Genomic DNA, 10393 nt, shown 5'->3' with positions numbered 1-10393 from the left:
TAAAAAAGAAAATTTTTCCCTCTCAGAAATTCAAATTAAATTTTACAAAGAGTTTTGGAGTGATGTGAGCACAGGAGGGGGGGGGAGACATCAGATGCCCATCCCTAACTGATGCCTTCAATGTCTAATGTTAAGTAGCACACAAATAGGCCTTCCTTCCAAGCGCACGTACACACACGCACACACACATACATACACACAAGCACATCAACTGAATTATTGCAGTGTTCCAGCAGCGTTCCTTGGTAGTGTGCGCTCAATAATCACGGGACCCGTGCGCGGCGTTAGCGTGCCTCCGCGCCACCTCAATACAATCACAAGATTCTGGCCTGCGACGACAGAGACTGAACAATCAAAAGCGAAGGGATGAAGTCATGAAGGTGGCCTGAGTAGTTTCGGTGGCCAGAGGTATCCCGCAAAAATCAGAAAAAAAAATGCACAGGCGGAGCGAGCAGGCAAGACGATTCAAGTCGAGCAATGAGCGAAAAGGTTCAGAGGTCAGCTTGTGTTAGTGGTGGAGTTAAGCACCGACTCTATGGCTGGGGGAATGGGGAGAAAGCTGGTCGGGTCCCTGGTCCAGTCAGGTTAGGGAGGGAGGGGTATGGCTGTCAGAGCCGGTTTGCAGTGCAGAGCGGCGGGCTGGCACAGTGATGAGGGTAATGACGTCTTAGTGTCACATCGGATCACACTCGCACAACACGAGAGCGGAGGCAAGGAGTAAAGGGCGACGGGGAACTGGGAGTGAGCGGGATTTTCAGGCCCGACAAGTACAAAGGCCTCTTCGTTCGTCTCGCTGTAGTTCTCAAGGAAGCTGGCTCGGATCCAAAGTCCTCCTGCATCCCAATCATTCTAAAAACAGTTGGGTCAAGGATGACCAAAGAGAAACAAACCCCAAAAAGTCAGGTCAAATTGACCCAAGCAACACTTGGTTCTTTTTTTTGACCCAATTGGTTTTTTTTTTCCAAGTGAGGAGATCAACTCTTCACATAGTCAGTGGAGCGTCACAACAATCACAAGTTGGACTGACATTTAGGCCCAAATTCAGGAAGGCTCATTAAATCTTCATGTTTACTCTCCTGTGCCGACTGCTCCTACAACACAGGAAAGTCAAGTTAGGACAGCACGTGACATCTGTTTTTGTGAAAACGTTTTTGGAAGTAAGCAAATAAGAAATGCCCAAAACTTACCTTTGATTCACTAAGCGGCTCGTGTCTATCAAAAAAAAAATTCCTTCATCTCCGAACATCGCCACTGAATTGCAGCAATACGTTTATCGGCTCCTTCGTGTTTGAGTCAAAAAATAATCCAGAGTCACAGACCACAACAAGGTCATGGCAAGATCCTTCAAAAAAAAAAAAAAAAAAAAAAAAAAAGAAATTCATTGAAGGCTCCTAAGACAATCCGACAGCCTCCAAACACAAACAAAAAGTTTTTGATTGCTCCAGTGTTTTTGTTTGTTCGTTCACACGTTAGTATGCTTCCTTCTGCTCCAAAAGAGGGAAAAAATAATTCAAAGTTTTGCAAGTCATTAGTTGACTTAATTTATAGATATTTATAAATAAAATTTCATAAATTAATGTCCAGTAGATAAAATACAACTTATATATATATTTTTTGTCCTGAAGCGATCACATTGTGCTTTCTGCAAACAAAAAGTTGGGGGGAGGGGGCGAAAAAAAGAGAGAAGAAGCAGCAGATTTTTGCCAGAGATGAATCCAGATGTTTTGTGATGTTTTTTTTTGTTTTGTTTTTGTAGATGGAAAATGTTAGCGTCTGTCTATCTGTGCCGGCCGGATAATCCGTTGCTATTGGCGGCGGGCTCTTCAGCTCGTCGTCCTCGAAGCCGTGGAAGGTGGAGGCGTCGCTCTCCCGACTTGGTGGCGAACAGCTCCTCGCTGCCCGCCTACGTTGCCGCCGGTGCCCGCCGTCCTCCTTCTCCTCGCCGCCGTCAGCTGGCTCGCGGGAGAGAGAGGAGCAGATTTAAGGCGGACTGTCACGTTTTGGGGTGTGATGTCATCATTTGAGGAAAAGCCTATCAATAAACAGAGCAGTAAAAACTCACTTGTGCATTGACAAGTTGTGCAGGGGGAGCCGGATTTCATAAGCTTCTTGTTGGCGTTCTGACATTTCTCACAGTATCTGTTGGGAATCCTGGTCCCGATCGGCACCTTTGCACCTGAGACAAGTATTTAAAATAAATAGATATAATATTGAAAAAATTATTAACAATAATTATGAACTATATTATTAACATTAGCAAGTATTTTCCCCACAACATTCAATTTGGTTCTGCATGGCCGTACAGATATACCAAAATAAATACATTTAAAATAAAATAAAAAATCCTAAACCTTTAGTTTTGTGGGGGTGGTTCAGTTATGTCAATAAGTTTTGTGAATTACATTAACCTTAATCTACAGTACTGTGAAAAAGCAATGACTCTCTATATTTACGATTTAAACTGTATAATTTGTCACCGATGATGTAACAAAACAAAAAAAAAACTGTATCTGCAAACATCTTGAGCTGAGAGCTGGCGAGTCATTAGCAGAATGTCAACAATACAACGCCAGAGGACATGCAAATAGCAGCAAGTAGTACGACTGTAGAATAAAGATGAGCATATCAAACCTTTTTGGGACAACAGACTCACTGAACAAACACACAAAAGGCAAAGCAAGTTAGTGAGAGCAATTCTTACGTTTGTGTCTGTCAGTGGGCTGTGCAGAAGCAGACCTGGAAGGCACAGCGCTCCTCTCGCCGGGTCTGCCCTCCTCTGCAATGTGGGAATTTGTATAGTGGTAGCTTAGTCCCGGCCGGCTCCTGTAGCGCTTCGCATAGACTGCAACACACACACAGCGAGGAATCCTGTAACCTCTTCAATCGACACAGCAGCGATAACTCGAGTTACCTGAAGTTGATGATTTGGAATTATTCCTCTGTTTGTATCTGTCTGGAAAAGAAAAACAGCACAATACAAATGACAAGAAGAATAGCAACGTAATGATGCTGATTTTACAGCACACTCGATGCTGCCTCACACAGGTCAAGCTTGGTACTACAACAACCCTTTTTCCACCTCGTCTACTAGCGTGTCAAAATGTCCACTTACTGTCACAGACATATGGCTTGTCATCATCCATGTCAGCCTTCCTGCGGCCCGAACCTCGACCCTGAAGACAAACCACCCGTTTAACCTCAAACATACGAGCAGTAGCCCGCATGGTCGTGAAGGGTACTCATTTTAAGCGTTGACTACTTATGATCCACTTACTTACCCTTCCTTTGCCTCGGTGTCTCCTCTTTGGAGTGTCCACCTCGTAGTCGTCGTCGTCGAAAGCATCTTCTGCTGCGTCTGCCTCCAGAACTCTCTGAGGAGGAAAATGATACACATGAGGATGCAGTTTGAACAATTTTGCATATTTGTGTAGAAATCCGGATTCTTCCTTGGCAGCTTGCAACACCCCTCGTTTTTTTTTTTTTTTATTGTGACAGAATGCTGTGTGAAGACGGTGACGCAAGAGTGCGCCAGATTACTGTGAATGAAGGCACCTGGATCTCCAGCAAACTCTCCTCGTCGTTCCTGGAGTTCCTCTTATCTAGACCTTCGCCTCTCAGCAGAGCTTCTAGCGTTGTGCTCTGGGTGGGCAACGCGTCCTTGGACATGAGGCCGTTGTCTGCCACCCAAAAAAAAAAAAAAAAAGAAAAGAGCAACACGTGACGAACGATTCAAAGTCAGTTTTTTACACAAAGCTTAAAATGTGCGTGTGTTTTTTTCACGCCGCAGAAGGCCAGCGTCGCTGAACCGTGCAAGTGAGCTTTCAATCAGCCCGTGTTTGTTTATCTTCTCACGCTCTACTTAAAAAAAGCAAGTAGCAATTTACTTCAGCATCTGTTTGCTATTTATTGCAGAGCTTTTCTCTTGCAACACAAATGTGTGACAGCCACTATTTTCATGTCCATCTTTATGCAGGAAAGGCGTTGTCAATAGCGCTGCACTATTTGGATATTGCGCTGGCTCGGAGGACCTCCGGGGACACATCACTTGAATCTGAGTGCATCATGCAGCGCTCGCCTCCAACAAAACAAACTGTGTAGGAGGAGGCAGGTGGAGAATGAACAAAAAAGCTTAGAGACCGACATCCTATTTAAGAAGTATCTTCACCGCGCTGATGGAGATGCTTTGAGGATGCTGCATAGGTGAGAAACAGACACACAAGTCCTCCGCAGCCCCTCACCATTGTGTCTGACTTTCAACTCTCCGCGACGAGACAGGGGCCCACCTCCCCTCCCTCGCCAATCACCCACGGGAGCCGGTGGGCTAAAAATAGCGCCGGCAGCAGCCTGCAGCACGGAGCTGATTGTGCATGCAGCCCGAGCGACTACCACGCCATCAGCACGACAGGGAAGCTCGCCGGCTATGAGTGCAGGTTTGCCGGCTTCCTTGCCGCTGATCCACCTCTGGCCAGATGCACAACGTGCTCGGCATCCTAGATGATGAGATGAATCGATGCGCGTGTGTCGCCTCTGCTGGGCTCTCCCTGACACAGCACACGGTTGTCGGGAGAAGGCGGAGGAGAAGGGGGGGTCTCAGCGGAAAACAAAAGGCAACAATGAGATGTGTTTGGACAACAAAGGCCTAGTTAAGATGCTATCTCACCACTTTGTTTTTGACTTACAAAACATGGACTGGACAAACCTCAGCTGAACTCCAGGAGTGAACAAGCTCATTTTTTGGCGCTGGCTCCAGAGAAATATTTCATAAATTTATACATATTGTTAAGGCCAACCTTTTATGGATCGGGAGTGAGCACAAGTCAAAAATAAATAAAAAAAGACGCATGTTTCCTGTTCTGAATCCCTGTTGAAAAGTGTGCATGAACATTTCTGACCGTTGGCCAAGGATCAATGAGATTATCAATAAATAGCCATGAGCAAAAATCAACAAGCGGCATCAACTGCGCGGTCGTAGCTGACCTCAATGTATGCAGACTGTCAATGTAAACGATAAAACATTCTGGCGCTGACAATAATATTGTCAATTCAGCTGCTTGCCAAGCGCGTGAGGAGATAAAAGCAGTTATATGTGCTAAAAAAAAAAACTAGCGGGAGAATGGGAAGGAGCAGGGACAAGGGTCAACGTAACATCTCAAGAGAAGGCCTAACTTTATTGCATAACATTAAAAATGAACTACGCTTTCAAGGAGCGGCAAATCTAATTAGGTGTTCTCCCCACAAAACAAGTTCAACAGGCGGGCGAACGTGGCCACTTTAGCGCGACGACGCCGCGTCGTCATTGAAGATCGATCGCCGAAGAGAAAGCGACAAACTCACCCAGCTTGAGGCCGAAGATGTTCAGGCTGGGGTCGGTGTCGGCGTGCAGCCGTCTCTTCTTCCGCCAGCAGCGGGCCGGATACGTGTACATTTGCCCGGCCGCCACGCCTGCTCAGACGTCGGACACAAAACCGTTTCACTACTTGTGTCCATTTAAATTATGAATAAAGACGACTTCAAATCGTAACGTCAATCGCGTGTGTGTCTACCTGGGCTTCGATGATGGCGCTCCATCCATATGTAGCAGTTGTTCTGGGCCACGCCGGTTTGCGAGTCGAGGAACGGCAGGCGCACGCTGCGTTCGGCGCACAGGCGGGCGTTGTAGCTGCGGCACTGCTCAATGGCGTCCTTGTAGAACTGGTCACCCAACCTGCAAGTATCACATTTTGTATTTTTGACATTTACTGAGTCTATTAACATCTAATATACTTGAAAGTCAGTTTCCTGAAGAAAAAAAAAGAGCTGAAATAATGGCTAGTGACTAGCGTGAGATTGACAAATTGTTTCAGTGGCAAGATTCCTCGCCGTAGAAAAATGAGCATTTATCATGCGTGTTATTGGCTCGATTCCCATCCGGCTCGTATTAAGTGTCTCCTGTGACAAGAGAGCAGTTAAGACGCTCAGACTTAGTTCCACTTTCCTGAGCACTGCTGAGACTTTGGCTGTCCCTCTGCGTTTCAGTGTTAATATTCAGAGTGGGATAGCCAAGGATGTTTCACAGTCAAAGCCTCACTCTCTGCCACATGCCTGCTATGTTAATTAGCCTCCTTAATTAATCTCGGCCGAGTGGCGAGCGCACAAGGGCGGGTTCTAATTTATGTCAAAGACGGAGGGTAAACGCTGAATAGGTACCGTGCGTCCGATTTCTATCTATAGGCCGACGAGGCAAATCGTGTCCGCCGGTCGTCCCGGATGCAAGATGGCATCTCCGCACGGCCCCCTCCACGTGTTTCCAATTACAACATTAGCGCGACAGCCATTTTGAAGGCAACCTAATGAGCCGACGGCCACGAGTCGAGTCTGGAATGGTTAAGTGGAGTCTCGCTTGTCCTGCTCTCACCCCCCTTTTTCTCCGCCTCCAGTCCGTGCTCCTGACAAGACAATGTGTAGCGGATGAACAGCCGTGTCAGGAATGCTGGCGAGCACAAAAACCTTCTATATCGTGGCTCGGACAAAGCCGCAGTGTGTGAGGACGAGTCACAGGTACGCTGAGATTCCAAGATGACCAATTACAATTTGAGCTGTGTTCCAAATGATGAGGCCTTTGTGCATTAGGCTATCATAAATGCATTTTGTAAATCAATAATATTAAGGAGGGTGAGGTACAATGCAACAAACCAAAAACAAAACTCGACAATTTTTAGTTTTAAACAGGCGATGGTAGGAACTTTGAATGCGCATCCCTAAATGTGACACATTTCTCCAAATGAACATCCAACTCCCGGCTGCGCCCTTCACTGCCATTCCTCGACATCATCGCGCATCAGTGACGGAACGCGACATGACATATCAGCTTACAAAAGCGCACAGCAGCTGTAAATGGTCCCTGAAGTGGGCTCAAGCTCAGAAGACTCACTCAAAGGCTGTGCCACATGGAAGCAGCTCTTGAGACCACTCGAGTTGAACGTCGGATGCTAATCAGGCTCAGTGGCGGTGTTTCGGGGTAGGCGGGGGGGGGGGTTGAGACAACAAATGAGTCGTAAAAGTCTTTTGGTGGCTGCAGGCTGGTCTGAGAAGAGTCCCTAGATGCAAGGTACACTCATCTCCAAATAGTGTCTTAAGCTAAGTGTTTTTTTTTTTGTTTTTTTTGCTAGCCGACTATAATGTAACGAAAGGCAGCGTTAATCATCTCGCCGGCGTACGTGCCGCGATCAGTGTACTCCTGTCAGCGCTTTACATGGCTGCGCTAGTAATGTGACAATGTGTCAACGCTCATTTCGCGTGTCACTTTGCGACTCTTCAGCAAGACACGAGCAACTACAAGCCACGACCCAGAGGATGAGTCTTACTCGGTTTGCAAAGGTGTGCAGCTCATTGACAGGAAGTGGCGGTTGCCACACAGACACAACCAGACACAGGAAACGTGAAGAGGATTAAACCAGACCACATATGACCACAGAAAAAACAATACATCTCACTGGGCCCAATTGTGATGATTTTATTTTATTTCTTTTAAACCAAATATTGTTTTTCTTTTTAATAAAAACCGAGTTCATGAACAGTCGAGCTCAAACACACCCCGGGTGCGTTTGGAAATTATCTCCAAACTTCATTCCAAACTGTTGTTCAAGTGTGCCATTTGGTCATTCAGCGTGCCAAAAAAAAAAGAAAAGGAGTGGTAGAGTTCAGTGAATACGCAGTACAAATTTAAAAAAAAAAAAACAGTTCAAACATGAGCCGCTTAATTGGTTTGGAAATTAATGGCTAGGGAGCGGGATCTGACTTTTCGAACGCACAAGTATTTGTTGTCAGATTATGTTGAGAGCTCAAGTGCTGTTATAAGAACACATTTGAATGAGATCCAAATATAATGACAATCTGTGTTCTGCATGAAAAAAAAAAATTTCAGTGCAAGAAAACAAACAAGTAAAAATCCTTTTGTATCCCTCGTTGGAAAACAACTCAGCAGCCATGAGCCAAAAAGACAAAAGAAAGAATTCCAAGAATGTTATCTTGGTTAATGCGTCAAAAGTTATCAAGCACCCAAATAAGCAATCTGGCAGGGTGTTTTTTTTGTTTTCATTTTAAAACAATTTCAAACATTCATTGGTTGAATTGTTATTTGATTTTTTTTCTCTTTTTGGAATAACAAGCCAAGAGAAAAGAACACACCACCATTGGCGACTGTGTTTTTCTTCTTTGTGACAGTTTCCACCGTGTCACGCGACGATGATGTCACAATAATGCTACACAGCCCCAAGGCAAAAACAGATGAGCATTTACCGCTACAAAACATACAAAAGGAAACTAAGCCGAGTTCCGGCAATTGGTTGAAATGCGACAAATGGGCCGGATCTACCCGGCGTGATGTCACGCGAGCCGGAATCGGTGTCGAGCCCATGAAACTTAACTTTATTCAATTAATATTCAGAGCGCCATTTCAATCAGATTGTTGCAAAAGACCTCACACTGGCCACCATCTCTCCAGGCCAATTTTAAACCATTTCCCTAAAGTGAATATTCTTAATACAAAAAAAAAGGTCACACTGGTTCTCTGGAGCGACATCCAATTAGTGGCGCTAATTATACATCAGTCCGAAAGGAAGTTGGAAACTAGAATGGTATAATGGCAGATTAAACCACTTTATGTTAGCAGAATATATTGTGAGAAAATATTTCAATTATTTAGATTTCATGAGAATAAAGTTATTATATAATGTATGAAGATGTCCCCCCCCCCCATAACATTTTAACATTAAGTGCTGCTTTGAGCCGTTTGGCTAGCAGCAAAACAGAGCTCGTTATAAATGCACAGGCCACAAAACAGATTTAGGTGATATCTGCTCGATGGGAATACAGGTAGGGGTTGCCATGCTAAGAATGTCAACAGAACAGCACCCTAACATACCGAGAACATGGCCAGAGACATGACAGGCCACGGGCTGAAGCTGAACACACTCAGCCATAAATTATATGTTGAATTGCGGCCGTTGGCTCGACTCCCCCATGTGTGAATGTGGCGAATACGACACACATCCCGTATGTCGTGCGAGCCGCGTACATTCGATTAGCAATCCAATCACAACAACAGCGGAGAACAACAGGGCAAATAATAATAATGGTGACGGGGCAAGGTGTGGTGAGGTCCACTAAGATCTGGGCTAAGGAGGAGTAAGAGGGACATCTCTTTCTGGAGGAGCAGATGGTTCTCCTGCTTGGGCCCAACACTTCCTCCCTGTTGGAGCATCTCTCTGACAGATGGGCCCAGGATCCTGGACCAGACCAGGCTAATCTCTCGCACTCCTTCACTTAAAGGCACAGTGGCGCACGCCTGCTTTAGTTGCACGACGAGGAGGAGGAGGAGGATGGACTGACTCAGTGTGCAAATCATCAGAGTTAAAGAAGAAACAGATCTGCTTTTTTGGATTGTATGTGCACCAGTAAGGCAATGCATGTGAACAAAGGAAATAAGGTGGAGCATTGTAGCATTGAAAAGATAAATATGGATACACTTGTATATAATGTTGTGGTAGAAATTTGCAGTCCCCCCCCCCCCCCCCACTCTGGTGTCTGTGCTGGCACTTTGGTCGATTTGGCAAGCAAGCATGCAAACACAAAATGCCTCCTCCTCCTCCTCCTCCTCCTCGCCGGCTCCTGACCACGTCTGCGCTCCGACGAGCCAAAGTTGACATGTCGACAAATTGCAAAAGTAGAAAGCACTCTCGGAATGTCACTTGATATTCCGCCGCGTCGTTTGACAAAAAAGCAACCGAGTTAACATGGGGGGGGGAATGAAAGGGGGAAAAAAACGCCTCTCAATTCGTCCGAAAGCAGAGGAGAGGCACCGTGTCGACACTTTGCTTGGCAAAATAAAAAGATACAGCCATGGAAGGCGACATTCACCGAAGAAGCTACGTTGGTGCTAAGCTAACGTCACGTTTGAAGGCGACACGTTTATATCTTGTGAAAATAAAACAACTATACCGAGGCTACTTTGCCATGCAAGAAGTACACCAACATGAAATTAGACAGCCATAGCGGCCGAACACTCGCAGCCAGGGGCTTGCATGCACTAACGGCTACCTGTACCACGCCAGTTGCTAACAAAGTAATAAATTACAGTTTACTTAAGATAAATAAATAAATAAACGTCTAAATTACTTACGCTTTTAGTGGATTCTGAATGACAGCCGCCATTTTGCTACAATGTAATGCAATATCGGCGTCTTGCAGTTCTGAGGGAAACCTATGGAAACGGACCAATCACAGCTCGGGATGGACTCGTCGACCAATAGACGTGCGGTATGTGCGGACGGGGCGTGGCTTGGTGGTGGTAAACTGTCAAAATAATTTTAAAGGGTTTTCCCTTCACTCTATATTTTACACACCTCACTGAATA

General features: G+C 45.6%; 1 pseudogene; it reads right to left on the bottom strand.

Annotated features, from left to right (window-relative positions):
- Positions 1 to 1747: 1747 nt before the first annotated feature.
- LOC119116789 lies at positions 1748 to 10229 on the bottom strand (annotated as a pseudogene).
- Between the last annotated feature and the right edge of the window lie 164 nt (positions 10230 to 10393).

This window comes from Syngnathus acus, chromosome 22 (genome assembly GCF_901709675.1).
Source record: "Syngnathus acus chromosome 22, fSynAcu1.2, whole genome shotgun sequence".
Lineage (NCBI taxonomy): Eukaryota > Metazoa > Chordata > Actinopteri > Syngnathiformes > Syngnathidae > Syngnathus > Syngnathus acus.
The sequence above is the reverse complement of the archived record's forward strand: the minus strand, read 5'-3'. Positions and strand labels throughout refer to the sequence as shown.